We start from the raw sequence: 12,276 nt of genomic DNA, 5'->3' as shown, positions 1-12,276 counted from the left end.
TACTTTTTCTGCATCAACTGAGATGATCATGTCAGTTTTTTCCCCCTTCATTCTATTAACGTGGTGTATTATATTTATTGATTTTTGTATGTTGAATCACCCTTGTAATTCCTGGAATACATGTCATTTGGTCAAGATGTATAATCCTTTTAATATACTATTGAATTTGCTAGTATTTTGTTAAGGATTTTTGCTTCTATAATCATAAGAAATATTGACCTGCAGCTTTCTTTTCTTGTGGTGTCTTTGGGTTTTGTATCAAGGTAATTTTGACCTTATAGAATGAGAAAAGAAGTGTTTCCTCCTCTTCAACTTTCTGGAAGAGTTTGAGAAGAATTGGTGTTATTTCTTCTTTAAACATTTGATACAATTCACCAGCGAAGCCATCTGATCTGGGCTTTTCTTATTTGGGAGGTTTTTGATTACTTATTTGATCTCCTTACTAGTTACACTTCTATTTGGATCTTCTATTTCTTCTTAAGTCAGTTTGGTAGATTATGTGTTTCTAGGAACTTGTCAATTTCATCTAAGTTACCTAATTTGTTAGTATACAACTGTTCGAAGTATTCTTTTATAATCCTTTTTATTTCTGTAAAATCAGTAGTAATATCCCCACTTTCATTTCTGATTTTTTAACTTGAGTCATCTCTTTTTTTCTTTAGTCAATCTAGCTAAAGGTTTGTCATCTTACTGATCTTTTCAAAGAGCCATCTTTTGGTTTTGTTGATTTTATCTATTGCTTTTTTTATTCTCTATTTTATTTATCTCCATTCTAACCTTTATTATTTCTTTCTTTCTGTCAGCTTTGGGTTTAGTATGCTTTTCTTTTTCTAAGTCCTTAAGGTATGCAGTTAAGTTATCATTTGAGACCTTTCTTTTTTTTCAATATATGTGATTGCAGCTATAAGTTTCCCTCCTAACATTGCTTACACTGTATCTCATAAATTTTGACATATTATGCTTTTGTTTTCATTTGTCTTACGGTATTTTCTAATTCTCCTGTGGTTTTGACCTATTGATTGTTTAAGTGTTCTCTTTAATTTCCACAAATTTGTGAATTTTTCAGTTTTCTTTTGTTATTGATTTCTAGTTTCATTCCATGTAATCAGAAAATGTACTTTGCATTATTTCTTTTTTAAAAATATGTATGTATGTATGTATGTATTTATTTTTGACTGCATTGGGCCTTAGTTGTGGCACACAGGATGTTTCATCATGGTGCGCAGGCTTCTCCCTAGTTGTGGCATGCTGGCTCAGTAGTTGTGGCGTATGGGCCACATGGCATGTGGGATCTTAGTTCTCCAACAAGGGATTGAACCCACATCCACTGCATTGGAAGGCAGATTCTTAACCAGTGGACCACCAGAGAAGTCCCTGTATTATTTCAATCTTTTAAAATTATTCAAACTTTTTTGTGGCCTAACATATGGTCTATCCCAAAGAATGTTCCATGTGCACTTGAAAAGAATATATTATTGGGTGGGGTATTGAAGTCGTCAACTTATCATGGAAATATCTATCTCTCCCTTCAATTCTGTCAACTTTTGATTCATATATTCTGGGGCCCCTTTGTTGGGTGTGTATATATTTAAAATTGTATCTTCTTGCTGTATTGAACCTTTTATCAATATATCATGTCCTTTATTATCTCTTATAAATTTTTGAGTTCAAAATCCATTTTTCTGATAGCAATATAGCCACCGAAGCTCTCTTATGGGTACTGTTTGCATGGGATATATTTTTTATCCTTTTACTTTACTTTTTATCCTTTTACTTTCAACCATTTGTGTCCTTGTATCTAGAGTGTGTCTCTTCTAGAAGCATATAGATGGATCCTGTTTTTTTTCTTTTAATCTAATTTGCCAACTTCTGTCTTTCAATAGAAGAGTCTAATGCATTTATATTTAATGTGATTACTCATAAAGAAGGATTTACTTCTGCCATTCAGCTATTTGTTTTCTGTGTGTCTTATATGTTTTGTGTTCATTTCCTCCATTAATGCCTTTTTTGTTTTGCATTTTGTTCATGTTTTGTAGTACACCTTTTGGATTCCCTTCATCTTGCCTTTTATGTATATTTTAAATTTATTTTCTTAGTGGTCATCTTGGAGCTTACAATTACCACCTTAAATTTATACTAATCTTATTGAATTATAAGTATTATACTTACTATAATACTACTAATTATACTTAGATAATTACTACTAATTATACTATAATACTACTAATTATACTTATATAATTAGAGTATTATACTACTAATACTTAGTAGTATATAAACATGTGTTCCTATACATCTCTGTCCCAACCTCTTTATATTATTATTGTCAAAGATTATGTCTTTATATATTGTATGCTTATTAACATAGCTATATAATTTTAATGAATTTTCCTTTTCATTTATGTAGAAAAAGGAAACTACAAACCAAAAGAAAACTACAATAATACTGGCTTCTATATTTACCTATGAAGTTACCTTTACTAGTTTTTTTTTAACATATATTTTATATCTTCAAGTTACTGTTTAGTGTCCTTTATTTGAGGCTGAAGAAATTTCTTTAGCATTTTTATTTATATTTTTATTTATTTATTTGGCTCATTGGGTCTTTGTTGCTGCACACAGGCTTTTCTCTAGCTGCAGCAAGCGGGGGCTACTCTTTGTTGTGGTGCGCAGGCTTCTCATTGTGGTGACTTCTCTTGTTGCAGAGTATGGACTCTAGGGTGCATGGGCTTCAGTAGTTGTGGTGCACAGGCTTAGTTGCTCCACGACATGTGGAATCTTCCCAGGCCAGAGCTCAAACTGGTGTCCCCTGCATTGGCAGGCAGATTCTTAACCACTGTGCCACCAGGGAAGTCCCTCTTTAGCACTTTTTGTGGGGCAGGTGTACTGGTATTAAATTCCCTCAGCTTCTGTTTATCTTGGAATGTCTTAATTTCTCCTTCATTCTTAAAGATAATTTTGCCAGATATCAAATTCTTAATTGACATTTTCTTTCAGAACTTCACATATATCATTCCACTGTCTTCTGGCCCTCATGATTTCTGGTGAGAAATCAGCTGTTAATCTTATCAAGGATCCCTTGTATGTGACGAGTCACTTATCTCCTGCTGCTTTCAGAATTCTCTTTCTGCCTCTAGGTTTTTATAATTTGACTATAATGTGTCTCAGTGTGGATCTCTTCAAGTTTATACTGCTTGGAGTTCATTGAGATTCTTAGATGTGTGTATTCAAATCTTTCATCAGATTTAGGAAGTTTTAGACCATTATTTCTTCAAATATTTTTTCTTCCTCTTTCTCTCTCTTCTTGTGAGATTCATAAAATGCACGTATTGGTATGCTTCATGGGTCGCACAGGTCTCAGGCTCTGTTTGTTTTCCTTCATTCCTTTTTCTTCTGTTCCTCCAACTGGTTAATTTCAAATGTCTTATCTTCAACTTGACTGATCATTTCTTCTGCTTGCTTAAATCTGCTGTCAGATCTCTTTAGTGAGTTTTTCTTTTCAGTTATTATACTTTTCAGAGCCAGTTATTGTACTTTTCTGTTTTGTTTATTTTTATAATTTCTATCTTTTTATTGATAATCTCATTTTGTTCAAACACGATTTTCCTAATTTCCTTTAGTTCTTTGTCCATGGTTTCTTTTAACTCATTGAACATATTTAAGACTGTTGGTTAACATCTTTGACAAACAATTCCAATGTCTAGGCTCCCTCAGGAATAGTTTATGTCATATTCTTTATTTCCTTTGAGTGAGTCATATTTTTTGTTTTTTTGCACGTTTTGTAATTTTTGTTGATTATTGGACATTCTGACTCTTATGTTTTAGTAATTTGGAAGTCTAATTCTGTCACTCTTCAGTCATTACTTGTATTTTACTTGTTGAAGCTGGGAGCCATCCTTTGTGACTCTTCCAAACTATTTTTGCAAAGTGTGTATTCCTTGTTGTGTGTGGCCAGCCAGTTGTTTTCCATTGTCTCTGTTGTCAGCCAGTGACCTGGAAAATATTTCTTTAAATATCTGGCTCACAGGATGGGGTGAGGAGATCCTGTCACTTAAAATTCCCTCTTAGTTGGGAAGCCATTTCAGCCTGTGGGGGCCAAAACATATTGTGCTGGTCCCTTAGTGATGAAAAGCAGCAAATCAGCAACTGAAACACTCAACTCCAGCCTTGGGAGGACAGAGCCTTATTGCCAACCCTGGCTCCAGCAAGTTGCACTGGAAACACATGCCACTGTCCCCACAGCTGCCTGTCCTGGAGATAGTAGCCACTAATGCAAGAAAGCTGAAACTGACTGAAATTTACCTGTCCCTTCATCAAGCTTTTCCTTAGATGTTATGAGTATTCTACTAGACTCAGATTTCCAAAATAGTTGCTTAAGACAGCTCCTGCTAGCTCAGGTGTTTCAATGGAGATATGGATTCCTGGGGCTTCTGACTTTGCCATCTTTCCTAGTGCCACTCTGGCAGAGGGCCTTCTAATACTCAAATATTTAAATATTTGCCTACTTTTCCCATCCAAGGCAAAGCACAGAACTGTCAAGTTTCTCTTCAGCTGGGAACATTGTGTATCACCACTTCATATCTGGAATGAGAGTCAGAGGCAAGTTCTAAGAAAGTGAGATTTTCTTTCCTTAGCACCTAACACAGTGCTGGTAGCAGTAGAGCAGCAAAAAAAAAAAAAAAAAAAAAAAAATTCTGCTCTACCTTTGTCTAGTGCTTAACCTTTCCAAAGCACATTCATATCTACTCCTCAATTTATCAGGTGTTATTAACCTTATTTTACAGATAAGAAAACTGAGGCCCAGAGGTATCAATTGACTTTCTCAAGGTTACAAAGCAAGTACGTGTTGGAGTCAGGACCCACACCTCAGATTTCTAACTCCAGTTTTGCTACTACTGGCCTATCATTTATTTGGCACAATACTATATTCTCAGCATTGTACTAAATTAGCTTCCTTAATACTTATACTACCCTGTAAGGTAGTTTTTAGGAAATGCTCTATGGAACAACACCTGTGAGGAAGCAAGGACAGCAGGGATTAGGCAGGGGGAGAATATGAACTGTGATACACTTGAAATAGTTGGCTCAGGCAATCTCATGGTAAGCACTGAATCTGGGGTGTCCTTTAGAGTTGTTCTGAAAAGGGGTAGGGGAATAACTATTGTACCTCTACACTGACCAGTCATTGATTGCAGGCTGCCCCTAAAGGAGGAATGTGACCTTGGGCAAGGCAGGCTCATGTGGCCTAGGGAATTTCCCAGAGAGGAACATAGATGTGAGCCATCAGCAGCTAATACTCCTAGCAGTTGGGGGAATATGTACCTCATTCCTAAAGGGGGAACTTAGTGGTGCACCATACTCTCCTTTATAATCCACACTGTTCACTGCTTGGATCCACTTGCTTCATGTAGTAAATTCCTTGGGAAATTTAGAAGGCAAATGAGATGACCATTTGTGCTCTCAAGGTCACAAATGATACTCATCATCTCCCTCCTCTACTCCTTCTAAATTTTCCTCATCTTCAGCTAGCATCTCTGCTGGTCTAGATGGGGTGACTCAGCTCCTTATCCCTTAGGGACTGAGCCCTTGATCACACATGATCATCTCAGGATGCACTTGTCTGTCTACTGTCATAATTGGGTAGGTAAATACCAGAAGATTTCCTAATTGGTCATTTGGATGTCAAAGTAATTTACCCTGCTCCCATCGTGAATAGTAGCCATACCTCATCCTAATGATCAGAGTCAATTACCCTTTACAGGATGGGACTCCTTGTCTTGCCTTCTTGTCTCTTGGTAAAAAGAACCTGAAGTAACTGGGTGGAAGCATAGATTAATGTTTAATGGGATTTTTGCTGTGCCCCTGGTAGAAATATCTCCCGCTTGGGAAAAAAGTCTTTAGATCCACAGAGCCTATTTTTGTGCATAAAGGGAGCATTAATTCCCCAAAGTGAATCACTGAGAGTGATGGTGAGCAGAGTCAATTTTTCTTCCACTGTTTGGTTTCTAGACCGATGTAATCTATGCATTGAAAATACAGAACCATTAGGTCGATGAGTAGGTTGTATATTACATCCATGGGGCCCCATCCTCACAAGGTATTATCTCCAAGTTGGAGCCTCAGCTGTGCTTTCAAAAGGCCATTTCATCACCTTTTCAGGACAAACTTTTTGGTGGGCAGTATATGATGGGTCCCATGGTTCTATGTTCACCACCATACCTCCTTTCCTGTAAAGCAGCTCTCATAGTCGAAGATGATGTGTGAGATCTTGTGTTAAAGCCAAACCCTGTGTAAGCCCTTGAACAATGGTGTTAGCTGAAGCCCTGCAGGCAAGAATGGTAAACCAATAACTGGAACTTGGCCAAATCCAGTTAAGATTAATTCTCTCTCTTTCAGGATGCAAGATATCCAGTGTGTTTATCTTCTCAGGGGATGTCCTGTTTCAGGGGTTTAGCATTGGTCTCTTTTGTTGGTAGGTTGAATGTTTCACAGTGGCAGTCACTAGGGAAAAACTTCATGAGTAAGAGGGAGTCCATGTTACTGGACCCATTCATAGCCTGCTTCCCTGCCACTATGGCTACCCTGCTCATGTACCCTTTGTGCCAGTACTGGAACACATGATGACAGAGGCTGATGTTAACTGATTGAGTCACTTTGTCTACCAGGATTTTTATGCCTCTTTTGTGATAGAAACTCTTGGGTGGGTATTAGGATACAATACAAAGATCTTCACACTTCGTGCCCATTGCCATTTTTCCATCCACACAACTGTTTCCCAGACCTTCTTCTCTCCTATTTTCTAATCTTTCTCCCTCTAGGTCCCAGTCAAACCAGCCAAGCCACTCACCACTGCTCATGGGTCTGTACATATTCTTATTTTATTTCCCATTGAAAGTATGATCAGATGCACTTCCTAAAGCTCTGTGCGTTGGGAAGATTTCCTCTCACTGCTGCCCTTCAGAACCGCCCCTGAATGGGGCTGTAGAGCAGTAGCAGTCCATTAACAACTTGCACTCACAGACGGCACCAACCCACGTGAGCACCACGCTCAGCCTTTTCCCTCTTCCGTAAGTGAGTCATAAAGGACCACACCTGCAGCTATTGGTATGAACTGAGGGAACGTGTCCCAAGCAACAGTGGTGGACAACATGAAAGTCTGAGCCACTTAGCTCATGCATAACATAGAACTCACGCAGCTTATCTGTGCTCTCTGGTCCTAGTTGCACCGGATCCCGGGTGCACCACTTCTATCTTATGATCTATTGCTGCTGGGCCTGCTCAAACTTATGACTTAGTAGGTCTGACAGACCCAGCTCAAACAAATGTTTGTGACTACATGGTCATTCGTGCTCCATGGTTAGGTACCTTATCTCTACTGGGGCCCAGGAGCATGACAAGAGTTGATTTTCAAATGGCTGGAATCGTTCAAGGGGGATTGGGAACCCAAGATTTTTTTTTTAAAGCGGGGGGAAGTGTCATCAGCTGTAGACGCAAAAGACAAGACAAAGGCATACAGACCCCAGGGAAATACCCAGTTCCCACACTACTATGGGAGATATTGTCCAGCCCAGGTCCAGGCCCTAGGTTCTTTGTTCTAGCCACCCCCTATTTCTTTGGTATTGTCAGGAGACAAGACTCAGTTCCTGGGTGCTGGTGGAGGAGGGAGAGTAGTTCCAGGGCTTCCTATAACTACTGAGTGAACAATTTGAGCTTAAAATTTTCCCTTTTTTAAATATTTAAAAATAAACAAATCAAACTCCATCCTGCACTGTACACAGCCCTTTTGACTCCCTGACATTGATTTGTGGAAAGAGAGGGGGTGTCAACGTTGGAAGGGCCTCCTCACTTTCTTTCCCCACTTTCGTTTGGCTCCTCCTACTGTGCTGTTGGGCTTGGAGGCTGCAGTGGCCCCAGGGCCCTGCTGAGGAGCTGCAAAGAAGTTCCCGTTGGACACCTGGCCTGGGGGTACTTGAAAGATCTGGCTCAAGAAATCCCGAAGGTCAGCAGGAGGGGCATCTGGGGTAGCTCTCTGCTGCTCACTGGTGCCTGGCATCCGTGAACCAAATGAGATGTGATAGGGGACTCTGTGGGTATCTGGGGAGATTCCCACATGCTGGCATCCAGCCCACTCTGTGATGTCATACACCTTTCCATCCATCAGCGCAAAGTAGGTAATCTTGAGGCCCAACCTGCTTGACTCAGCCCCAAATTCTCCTTCCTCGGCAGGATGCAGCCTATTACACTCAGCACAGTGTCTGGCACTCTCAGGTTCCCGTTCCATTTCAAACCTCCCATGTCTTTCCCTGGCATCGGCTGCACATCATAGTATTCATTGCTGCTTTGAGGTCATCCTGCAGCTTGGACAGAAACTCATTCACTGACTGGCTCAGCTCATTCTCTGCCATTCGATTCATCTCATATTCCTTCCGTCTTTCAGGGTTGCTGACAATGTCCCAAGCTGCCTGCAAAACCTTGACGGCCTCCTCAGCCCGGGGATGATTATTTTTTGTCAGGATGAACCATCACTGCCAGCTGCCTATAGGCCTTCTTCAGTTCAACATCCGAGGCTGTGGCTTCAACCCCTAACACATGAAAAGGGTTTAGCTCATCCTCAGGAACCCCAGCCATGGTCCACAGTCGAGCCACTTCCTCTTCAGGCTGGCAGTAGCGACCACTAGCTACAGGTGCATTCCCCTGCTTATTCCTCTCTTGACCCAAGGCCAACTCCAGCCAACCCCACTGAACTATTCTTGCCAGCTGCTGCCACGGCCTGCTATCTCTTGGCAGAATCAGGCACTGCTGCCAGGTGGGAGAAGCCAGCCAAGAGAAGAGCCAGGTGGCTTTACCCGTCCGGCCTAACCGGTCACTCAGTGCTACCAGAAACCTCCAGCCCAACTGTAGGCAGCCCAACAAAAGGGCCACAGCTGGGAGCAGCAAAGCCCCCAGTAGCCTAAGAAAACGGGTGAACAGCCCTACCCCATAACAAAACCCTTGGCTCAGAAATTGGAACATTACCTGGTCCCAGCCCCCCAGCCGCCCTGCCCAGACTCCCACCCAGACACAAAAATGGTCCGGATCACTGCCTTTCAGCTGCCTGTGTGCATGGATGAGATGGCCATAAGTTTCCATGTACTCCCCCACTAATACCAGCAGTTCGATCAGCCTCTAGAAACCTGCCTGTCCAAGCTGACACAGTTCCTCTGCCCCCCACAATCCCAGTCCTCTGTGCTAATCTGCCTGACTCCATTTCCGACCCAGCCGATGTAGACCAGGGGATCTGAGATCGCTGCGTCCACCCTCCCAAGTATCCTCCTTGGCTGGAAAGTGGTGCCGTTGTCTCCGGGGTGCAGGTTTCTTTCCACTGGGCACACGTGGAAAATCACTGGGAAACTTAAGAGGTTCCTCCTTATCATATTCCTCTTCCAACTCTTCATCTTCCCCCAAAGCGAAGAGCTGTGGTCACTCCTTCCCGGCAGAAGGCAAACTCCTCCCCGGCAGAAGACAAACTCCTCCCCAGCAGAGGGCCAGGAGGAGCTACGAGAGCAGCTCCCCCGGCTCCGCCTCCTGTTCACTCTCTGCTCAGGACCCAAGATTTTTAAGTGCATTGACTCAGATGTCCTATCTCATGTATTAGGGTCCCATTCTTCCCAACTGGTACCCTGACTTTGTTGTGGCAATCCTGCTGAGGTTGAAAGTTTAATCTCCTCTGGAGCTTTGTTCTTCTTGGAATTAAGTTCTGGAGCTGATCTTCAGTCCTTTCTGCCCTTTGGCTGCAGCAGGGCAATCCCCGGAGAAGGATGCATCTTTGAGCCATTAGTAGCCAACACACCAGGGAACTAGAGGAATGAATGCCTTGTTCCGCAGGGGGATCTTGAAGGTGAACAAGGACTTCCGCTGCAAGCCCTATGAATAAGTACTGAAAAAAATGCCCATTTTACAGCAGAGGAAACTGAGTCTCCGAAGCTACAAAGTAATTTGCTCAAGGCTACACAAATAGTAAATAGTGCCCCATTATTTGAAACTGGTTTGTTCTGAATATTGAGCCAAGAATCTTAACCAACATGTTATATTTCATGAGTGTGTTTGCCAAATATCTCACCTTCAAAAACCTGCTTAGTTACTTGGACAACCCTCAGTTAACTTTTGGATTACTTTCTGTGATAGGCAGAATAACAGCCCTTCCAAATATGCCCATGTTCTTATCCTTAGAACCTGTGTATATGTCACTTACATGACAGAAGGGACTTTGCAGATGTGATTAAGTTAAAGACTTTGAGATGGGGGAGATTTTCCTGTATTATTTGGATGGGTCCAAACTGAATCACATGGGTCCTTAAAGCAGAGAACCTTTCCAGGCTGTGGTCAGAGGGAGATGTGACTACAGAAGGGTCAGAGATCCAGTGTTGCTGACTTTGGAGATGGGGGAAGGAGTCTATGAACCAAGGAATGTGGATGGTCTCTAGAAGCTGGAAAAAACAATGAAATGGATTCTCCCCTCGAGCCTCCAGAAAGAAATGCAGCCTTGCTGACACCTTGATTTTAGCTCAGTGAGACCCATGTCAGACTTCTGGCTTACAGAACTGTAAGATAATAAATTAGTGTTATTTTAAGCTACTAAATTTGTGGCACTTTGTGGCAGCAGTAGAAAATGAATACACCGTCCTTTGAAATTATTCCTGCTTCCCTCCATTTGTGTAGCTATAAGAGTTGCACAGTGTCAACTGAAAAAAAATTTTTTTATGGGGGTGATGGTTGGACACCTTGGGAGTATACTAAAAACCACTGACCTGTGCACCTTAAAATAGTGTATGTTGTAGTTTGTGAATTATGTCTCAGTTTTTAAAGAAAATACAAGTGCTTCTTAACAGGGTTATCATTAGGAGACAGAGAGAAAGGGTACACAAAACCTTTATAAAACTACAACGTGCCATTTTTAGTGAGGATCAGATATATTAGTTGGGAGTTTCATTGTTGTTGTTGTTTGTTTGTTTATGTTTTAGTGGAAAGTAACAGAAACCTAACCTGAGACTTTACTGATTCACATAACTAAATCACAGGATGCCATAGGCCTGGAACTAGAGATTCCAAGGGGGCCACGTTCTCTCCACCTCTCATCTTGGCTTTTCTTCTTTTTTAATTTAATTAACTAATTAATCAATTTTATTGAGGTATAGTTGATCTACAATATTATATAAGTTTCAGATGTACAGCATAGTGATTCACAATTTTTAGACTGTACTCCATTTATAGTTATTATAAAATATTGGCTATATTCCCTGTGCTGTACAATACATCCTTGCAGCTTATTTATTTGATACATAGTAGTTTGTTCCTCTTAATCTCCTGCCCCAATCTCGTCCCTCCCCACTTCCCTCTCCTCATGATAACCACTAGCTTCTTCTCTATATATGTGAGTCTGTTTCTTTTTGTTATATTTGCTAGTTGTGTTATTTTTTAGATTCCTTGTATAAGTGATAACATACAGTATTTGTCTTCATCTATCTGACTTATTTCACGAAGCATAATACCCTCCAGGTCCAACCACGTTGTTGCAAATGGCAAAATTTCATTTTTTAAAATGGTTGATTAGTATTCCATTGTGTAGATACATACCGCATCTTCTTTATCCATTCCTCTGTTGATGGACACTTAGGTTGCTTCCATATCTTGGCAATTGTAAGTAACGCTGCTATGAACATTGAGGTGCATGTATCTTTTCAAATTAGTGTTTTCATTTTCTTCAGATATATACCCAGGATTAGAATTGCTGGATCATATAGTAGTTCTATTTTTATTTTTTTGAGGAACTTCCATACTATTTTCCACAGTGGCTGCATCGAGTTACATTCCCACCAACAGTGTGTGAGGGTTCCCTTTTCTCCGCACCCTCACTGATATTTATTATTTGTGTTCTATTTGATGATAGTCATCCTGACAAGTGTGAGGTAATATCTCATTGTGGTTTTGATTTCATTCCTCTGATGATTAGTGATGTTGAGCATTTTTTCATGTGCCTGTTGGCCATCTATATGTCTTCCTTGGAAAAATGTCTATTCAGGTCTTCTGCCCATTTTTTAATCAGGTTGTTTTTTTGATATTGAGGTGTATGAGCTGTTTATATATTTTGGATATTAACCTAGAAGTAGAATCAGATGTACACCTTGAAGCTGACTCTGTTTGTCCTATGAGAGTCCCTTGAGTTGTAGGGAGAATAGACATCCATTTTCTGGGACAACTCAGGGTGTAATAGGACCTTCTGTTTGTGGGATTTGGCAA

At 40.7% G+C, this 12,276-nt stretch overlaps 1 pseudogene; it reads right to left on the bottom strand.

Annotated features, from left to right (window-relative positions):
* Nucleotides 1–7,325: 7,325 nt before the first annotated feature.
* LOC117314503 (dnaJ homolog subfamily C member 14 pseudogene) lies at nt 7,326–9,459 on the bottom strand (annotated as a pseudogene).
* Between the last annotated feature and the right edge of the window lie 2,817 nt (nt 9,460–12,276).

The sequence above is a fragment of the Tursiops truncatus genome, chromosome 1 (genome assembly GCF_011762595.2).
Source record: "Tursiops truncatus isolate mTurTru1 chromosome 1, mTurTru1.mat.Y, whole genome shotgun sequence".
Lineage (NCBI taxonomy): Eukaryota > Metazoa > Chordata > Mammalia > Artiodactyla > Delphinidae > Tursiops > Tursiops truncatus.
Note: the sequence above shows the minus strand (reverse complement) of the source record. Positions and strands in the feature narration are given on the sequence as shown.